Consider the following 8,707-nt stretch of genomic DNA (forward strand, 5'->3'; position numbering starts at 1 on the left):
AGCCTTGTCCCGTAGTAAATGCCGTCTTTTCTCGGTCTTCAGGCTGTATTTCTACCTGACAATACTCACTCTTTAAATCAAGTGTTGAGAACCACTTGCTTCCAGAAAGAGTGTCTAGAATGTCATCAATTCTAGGAAGAGGGTAACTGTCTTTCTTCGTAACCTCATTCAACCGGCGATAGTCGACGCAAAATCTTGTTGAGCTGTCTTTCTTTCTGACTAGGACGATGTGAGATGCCCATGGACTTGCTGAAGGCTTGATGACATCGCCTTCTTCCATATCCTTTAAAAGTGTTCGTACCTCTTCCTGTTTAGCAATCATTAGACGTCTTGGATGTTGCTTGATCGGAACATTTTGTTATATAACAAAATATTGAAATAACTAAATATGATATAAATGTAGTACTAAAACGTTTTCCTTTCATCCAATTAACAAAATAATTTTGCTCTTTTTCTGGATGAAAAGTAATTAAGGAAGAGAGAAATGGAGAGCAGAAAATAGTATTAAAACCTAAACAGTTAAAAGAATATTCCAAGCCAAATAGAACTTTAAAAAATATTTCTGTTTAGAATGAAGGAAAAAGGTATTAAATTAAGAAATATCGCTATAAAAATATGGTATAAATATTGCAAGTGAAAGAGTTTTTTTAAAAAATATTTCTATTTTGAAAGAGGGGTGGGGGAAAGGTGTTAAATTAAGAAATATAGTTAAATTTTTAATAAGCTGTGAATAAGAACTCATATTTTTAATAAAATTCAGAAATTTTGGAAAAACATGAAGTGTCTGTAAACATTAAATTCTAAAGAATGAAAGCAAAATTGTGTACCTTCTGGACAGGTAATACTCACAAGTATTTGCAATATAATACGCTTAGAAAATGACTATATGATCACTTTTGCATCATATATACTACGTTCAGCATTTTCTGTACACTATGCTTCATGCATATTTGTAATAAACATAAACAGATTAGTTATATAAGCCCCAGGCAGCATGCATTCGTAAATTGCACGAGAAAAATACGTGCAATTTACGAATGGCCTTTCGTATAAAAAACGTTCAAGTTGAACGTAAAAATATCATAAAAAGTGTCCTGTGGCAATTACTAAATATTTACGTATATTTTTACGTTATACTATACGTAACTTTTACGTAAAATTTAGGTATATTTACGCGAGAGACTACTGTTCATTCGCAACTTTTACGTATAATATACGTAAATTTCAGAGATTTACGTATATTTTTAGTAAAAATTTACGTATATGTATCGCATATACGTAAATCTCAATTTTTTTTGCTTCACGTATGCGTATATATTTAGTAAAAATTTACGTAAATTTCCCCGATTTTTTACTGTATATAAACGTATATATTAGGTCAAAATTAAGGTAGATATTCCCCGTATTTTACGGTACAAAAACGTATATATTTGATAGAAATTAATGTATATATTTCCCGTAATTTACGGTACAAAAACGTATATATTTGATAGTAATTGACCTAAATCTTCCCTATGTTTTCTTTGCATATGCGAATGACTGGTAAAAATTTAATCCGATGTATTCTCCACTTTACTGTGTATAAATGCACATTTTTTAGTAAAAAATTTGCATAAATCTCCAATTACCTTTTCACTGCATTTTTCATAAAATGTACTTATTTTAATCTCATGTTTTTTATATAAGCCTATGCAAAAACTTTCTGTATGCTATGATTAAAAGGTAAAATAATTTTTATATCAAATTCTTACATATCTGCCTTTACATATCTGCCTTAGTTATGTACAGCAATATGGAATATATATAACTGGAAAATTTAAATGCACTAGTAAATGAAAAAAAAAAAAAAAAAAAAAAAAAAAAAAAAAAAAATTCTATTAAAAAATTATGTAACACTTAAAGGCTGAAAATGACTTTTAATATTTCATTTCAAAGCGACTATAAAATATGCAATAAATTTCGTAAACATCAATTCTGTGTTTTAAATCAATTAATGCTATCGTTCATTTGCATTTTTGTTTACTAAATTCATTTCATAAATTTAAATTTAGTAAACAACTGTAGTTTGTAGTTTGTAGTAGTTGTTTACTAAATTCATTATTACTAAATAACACTTTAAATAAATTATTTGCTTTTCCGAAGGACATTTTCTTATGCCATGTAAATGAACGATAGCATTAACTGATTTAAAACATAGAACTCAGGTTTACAAAATTTATTGCATATTTTGTAGTCACTTTGAAATGAAATATTAAAAGTGATTTTCAGCCTTTTAGTGTTATGTAATTTTTGAATAGAAATAAATTTTTTTTGCATGTAAATTTTCCAGTTATATATATTCCATATTGCTGTACATACCTAAAAGGTGGATATGTAAAAATTTGATATTAAATTAATTTTATCTTTTAATCATAATATGCAGAACATTTTTGCATAGATTTATATAAAAAATAAGAGATTAAAATAAGCACATTTTACGAAAAATGCAGTAAATAGGTAATTGGAGATTTATGCAAATTTTTTACCAAAAATGTGCACTTATACACAGTAAAGAGGAGAAGACATCGGACTAAATTTTTACCAAAGTCATTCGTATATGCAAAGAAAACATAGGGAAGATTTAAGTCAATTATTATCAAATATATAAGTTTTTGTACCGTAAGATACAGGGAATATCTACGTTAATTTCTATCTAAAGTTCAATATAGTTAATTAACAAATTCAGTAAACGAATGTAGCACAAAAGAAAACATCATACGTTTAGATTATTTGAATGAGTGTGCTAAATTTTAAAATTGTTAAATATAGACCAGGAAATTGTAGAAAACTTACCTTTTCCAATAGTTTACCAAGTTGACTTTGTTATTTTCCTTGAAGATGAATGTTTAATGTCACAAATATTTCATTCATATCTTCAGATAATACACAAATATATACATATTTATTTATTAAAATTCAGTTTATCCCAAACATGTTAAAGAAAATATTAATTTGCATGCAAGTTAATCGAGTAACTTCTGTTTTAATTACACACATAATTATGATATGTAAAAATTTTACATTTATCAGTCAATCTTGCAATGTATTGTAATCTATTATTGTTGTCTTTCTCAGTTTAAAACCTTATAAATATATTAGATCAGTACTAAAAGTTCACCTCTACAGAAGAAATGCTTTTTTGAGGTATTTTTAAAAAGTTCCCTTTTACAATGTAACTGTTAATTTCATAAATAAGTTCATAAAATTATGCAAATTTAAAATTACCTAAATATGTTCTTTATTTTATCTTATATACCAGATAAAATTTTAAAAAGTTAATTTGTTTAGGAATATTGAAGTTTTTAAATATTTATCTCGCGTGACTTTTTCTATAACATCATTATAAATGTACATGTTGATGTGGACATACCAATTATTTTTTTTCATCAAATAGCTTTATGGTATTAAATGATTTAAAAAGAGGCAACTGGACAAAAGAAAGCAATTAGAAGTTGGCTAATTTTTTATTAATTTGTTGTCAAATGCTGTGCATTTTAGATTATGCTCATATGATGACAATGAGTTATTTAAATTATAAAATTATTATGAACATATCCCACATAAATTAACAAGTATAAAATTTCAAGTTGTTTGAAGTATTATGAACTGTAATACTTGCAAAAGAATTACACATGAAATTAATTTAAGAATTAGGTTTATTTTACAGGTATTCGAAAACTGCAATTACTGTTAAACAATAAAAACTAACATTAAATCTGAAGAGCATATTTTTTTCAATAATAAAATTCAACATAGACTTCATGCAGCTTCGCCATATTTGTTCTATAGTTCGCTGTCTTTAATATCCTGCTCAATTTTTGTAAAAGTGAATTCTTTGTCACCCAATGTTTTGAGAACAGCTCCTAAACAAGAAAAAGAAAAATTTGTAATAATTTCACACTTCAGATGTTTTCAGTTTTTAAATATAGTTGAAGTATTAAAAGATGCATATAAAATGCACTGAGTATTTCATATTTAAAAATTTACATTTCAGTAATTAAAAATTTAATTTCATACTATCACACAGTAAGCTTCAATTATATACCTTACACAATGACTATAATTTCAAGTAAAAGTACTTAAGATTTGTTTAGAACTGCAAGGTTGAGTAAAAAAAAAGCTAAAAGTCTTAATAATTTATTAAAGTCTTTAATGGCTATGTTTGTATTTAAGTACATGAGAAAAAACTTAATTTTGTATTAATTATATTGCATTAGCCTTTTCAATTTTACTCCTACATATAGTAAAGAATATTCGCTTTCTTACAGATAACTTTTTCTTAAATAAAGAGTAAGCAGAAAACTAATCACAACACTATATACATATAACAGAATACTTCATAAACATATACATGTCATTAACATGGCATTAACAGGCTATTTTACACATTTCAATAAACCAGAAACCAATACACAATCAAAAGTATTATCAGTAAATTCCTCCAAAATCAGAACAAAAATCTTTAATGATGATAACAATGGCATCTCAGTTTGCAATATAAAATATTTCAAGTATACATTCATGTGCATTCTAAGCAAACAGAAAGCTGAATAACAATAAAATTATAAATACCATAAAAAAGTTAAGAGCCACATAGAATGATAGCAAGACTAAATGAAGTCTTCCTTCAAAAATCAATTTAAATTCAAAAATTTGCCTTCCTGTTTAACATCTCAAAATAGGGATACTGTTTTCACTAACTAAATTTCCTATCTTGGCAAAATAAAAATTGTCACTTCTGTTGCAGGAAATATTTGCTGCAAACTTTATATGCAAATAATCCAGTGAAAAAATTTTAATTGTGGCTTGAATATTTTCTTTATTAAATAAATGAAAAATTCCCACATAATATTAATTTATGATCCACATGAAGCTTTTTACCTCTACCATATCATGCAGCTATTTTAAAATATATACTCTCATATAAAAGCCACAGAATTTTTTTACCAGTATTAATATAGTATAAATCATTAATAAATCTTCTAAAAAAAGCCCCAAAATTTCTGAATTTGATACCCAAAACATAATTCTACGTAACTGTTAATGTATGTATTTGCTTGCACATACTTAAAATGAATTATACACACAAAAACTTAACATATTAACTTTAATAAATTCTTAATTAGCAGGATGACTCAATTAAGGCAAAATATGAAAGAAATCTAACTGATGGAATAGTTGTAAAAGATATATTTAAAAAAAGCTAATATTGTTTACCTTACACATGGCAGAAATTGAGTAAACTGTATGCAGCTGGATTATTTATTAGGAATAGAAGTTAGATCAAAGTACCAAAGTCACACTAGGGCTTTAACCATTTGGGTGCAAAGAAGCATCTCAATTTAAAAAAGAATAATTTAAAAAAGCTAATAGAATTTTATAACTTTTACAATCTAGTACAAATATTAGACGCATAAACAACACTAAATGCCATTATTTACTTGCATATTTTCCTTCTTTGTGTACTTTACTCCTTAATTTTTCAGGATATGATTTAGAAACAGAGTTATGGTAAAAATGTATACTGGTAAAAAAAAATATTGCTGAAACTGATAAGTCCTTTGAATTATATACTATAGTGCAAAGAGGGATGGAATATGTGACTAAATATGATAAATCAGATTACAATAACATTAAACAAATAACATGAAAAACTGAAAAAAGAAATTTTATTTGAAATTATTTTTTAACTCATGGAAAGACAGACAGTATTTCCAACTTATTAAATTCAATTATATTTTACCTTCGTCAAACCAATATTGGTAAGAGAGTTGTATTTAAAATCGGTGCTAAGCTAAAGCTGCTATCTTGCCTAATTTTATACTATTGAAAATACCGGTAATTGTCAAAGTTATTCGTACTCAATATGTGTAAGATTATTAATGAGCTGCCAAACCGCAGTTAACCATCTAATATACTACATTCAACGTTATTATTTTTCTTTTTGAATGTCAGGTTTTCATTATTTCTGCCAATATATCTGTAACAGGACATAAAGATTGAGTTAATGTAGAATAGAAAATTACCTTGCAAGTTAGCACCTTTACCTTAGTGGCAGTACTTCATTCTCTAGAAAAAACATTTTAAATTATTATACTTAAACAAAAAATTCATATTTGTTACAGCAAAACATCATTAACACAATAAACCAGAGTTGAATGCAAACCTAGTTTAACTCCATTCTTGAAAACTAGTTTATTACTTTTAATTTAATTTAAAAATAATAAAAAATAAGGTACGTATTATGATGACTACCTAGATATCTCGCCTAAACTGGCAATCCTTGTAGGTTATACAGGTTAACCCTAACATAGGTTATAGAGGGCACTAAGATGGAGAGTATTAATCCCACACTAGGGACTCTAACATTTGGTAGGAACAGTTTGAAAAGTGAAACAGATATTTATAGTGAACCAATGCAAAACAAAAACAATAGTTCTTTAGGGACAAAGCCCCTTTGGACTAATAAATACGAGTAAATTAACAGCTTTTAGCTATTTTTTCTCCTTGTAAAAAATAGACATACAGAATATTTTTAGAAAATAACAGTACTTTAAGCATGCATTTTCCACATATTTAACACAATAATTCATTCTAGCTCTGTTGCAATACTGGCAAAGGTACTCCTCTGTTATTAGGACGGGATTCAGAAATGTACAATGAAACCTCGAGATACGAGGTAAGTATGAGCAAAATACGAGCATTGATTCGAGTAACGAGCAATGAGCCAGGCTGTTGGTACGGGTGGCGCCATTTCCCTACTTGGCTCAACTCGGGGAATCCCCTCGTCAGATCACTCAGTGTTCTTTTATATACGTGTTTGTGCACTTGTAAGTTAATTGTTTTGACATTTAACGTGAAAATAATTATTTCAAGATGCCTCGCAAGAAGATTGTTGCCTCAGATAGTGCTGCAAAGAAAAATAAGGAGGCCATGGCCGTCGATATCAAGAAAGACATCATAGATAAACATAAGCATGGTGACGGAATTGGCGAAGACTTGCGGCCTTTCAACATCGAAAATCTATACTATTCTGAAGAAGCAGGAAGAAATTAAGAAACCTGATGTAGCCAAAGGAATTATTGTTGCTTTCAAGCACCATAAAAGTACTCCTAGATGTTGAGAAGCTGTTGTTGGTGTGGATTAATGAGAAGGAGTTAAAATGTTGGTAACAAAGTTAAACTATTGTTATATTATTTACCAGTGTTATTTATTAGGAAAAATTGACTTGATATTAAAATGTTGATATTTTTTGGGGTGTGGAACGGGTTAACTGAATTTCCATTATTTTCAATGGGGAAGCTTGTTTCTAGATACGAGAAATTCGCTATACCAGTTGAATGCTGGAACGAATTAAACTCGTATCTCGGGGTTCCACTGTAGATATGTAAGCATGTGTATATGCATATATGTGTATAAGTATACACATACATACATAAAGAATATACACATGCACACACGAGCACCTACATTTAAAAATGCATGCATATAAACACACATTTCTGAATCTGGTCCTGATAACAGAAGAATACCTACATGAATCATAGGATTTACATTAATCAGTTTTATTAGAATTCTTAAATGCAGAGGATTTACATTAATCAGTTTTATTAGAATTCTTAAATGCAGAGGATTTACATTAATCAGTTTTATTAGAATTTTTAAATGCAGAGGATTTACATTAATCAGCTTAAATGAAATCTTCGCTATCCGAAAATTCAGTTTCATTTCCAGCTGAAACTGTATCAGGACAATCTCATTTATATTATTTCTCTCTAACAACTGAACATTTTGAAAACCTTTTCTATTTCATGGAAAAATAATGCTACATTAAACATACATTTTCTAAATCTGAAAATTTTAAGTTAGCTTAGAAACTGTAATCATTCTTAAAAAAAGTTTGATTTATGCAGATGTTAGATCAATAAAATTACTTTCTGTGAAAAAGTAATATGGCATTGAACAACACGATTTTACACATCAAGATATACTGAGTGAAATTCCTGAAATGTTTTATTTCTTGGTATCTCTGCAATAATTGTATAAATAAGACTACCTCCCTTTTTTTAAAAAAAAAATTTAGTAAATACTATGAAGAAAATTGGTTACATTATTTACAGTTCATAATTAATAGAAAATAAATCATTTCTTAGCTTATCAGAATTTATTTTTATCACATTCATAAACAGTACTAATTTAAACAAACATACCATTATGATTTCAATAACTATGAAATAGAAAATCCAAATCTGCATCTTTGATGGTCTAGTAGATTGGATGTCTCGTTTACTACAATTCAGCAGGGTGCTGACTGCCCAGAGTGTAATATATATATATATAATTAATTTACAAGGGAAAAAGCAACAAAAATATAAACAATTTCTTGGTTTTATATAAGCATTTCTGCACATTTACAATTTAAATTTTTTTAACTATCTAGTTATATCAAAATACATGATTTAGTAAAATATAATTCAAATAATTTAAGGTATTTTAGATCAAATACTAATTTTTCAATAAATTTTTTCATGCAAGTCTAATAATCAACATAACTATCAAGTTTTGACTTCGAAAATTATGTTTAGAGAAACTTGAAGCTGCAGTAATTAGTAATAAATTTATTCAAAACTGAAAGTAAAGCATTCTTTCTTTATTTTCTTTCTTTAAC

The 8,707-nt window shown here is 27.5% G+C and overlaps 1 long non-coding RNA gene across 1 annotated transcript; it reads right to left on the reverse strand.

The window, feature by feature from the left end:
• Window positions 1-3,677: 3,677 nt before the first annotated feature.
• On the reverse strand, window positions 3,678-8,343 carry LOC118205153 (uncharacterized). Its single transcript, XR_004760948.2, has 3 exons — window positions 8,250-8,343; window positions 6,066-6,108; window positions 3,678-3,902 (listed from the first exon to the last, which is right to left on the reverse strand). It is a non-coding gene; the product is annotated as an uncharacterized LOC118205153 (long non-coding RNA).
• Window positions 8,344-8,707: the final 364 nt, after the last annotated feature.

This window comes from Stegodyphus dumicola, chromosome 3 (genome assembly GCF_044657685.1).
Source record: "Stegodyphus dumicola isolate Sdum_Otavi_A_Nest chromosome 3, ASM4465768v1".
NCBI lineage: Eukaryota > Metazoa > Arthropoda > Arachnida > Araneae > Eresidae > Stegodyphus > Stegodyphus dumicola.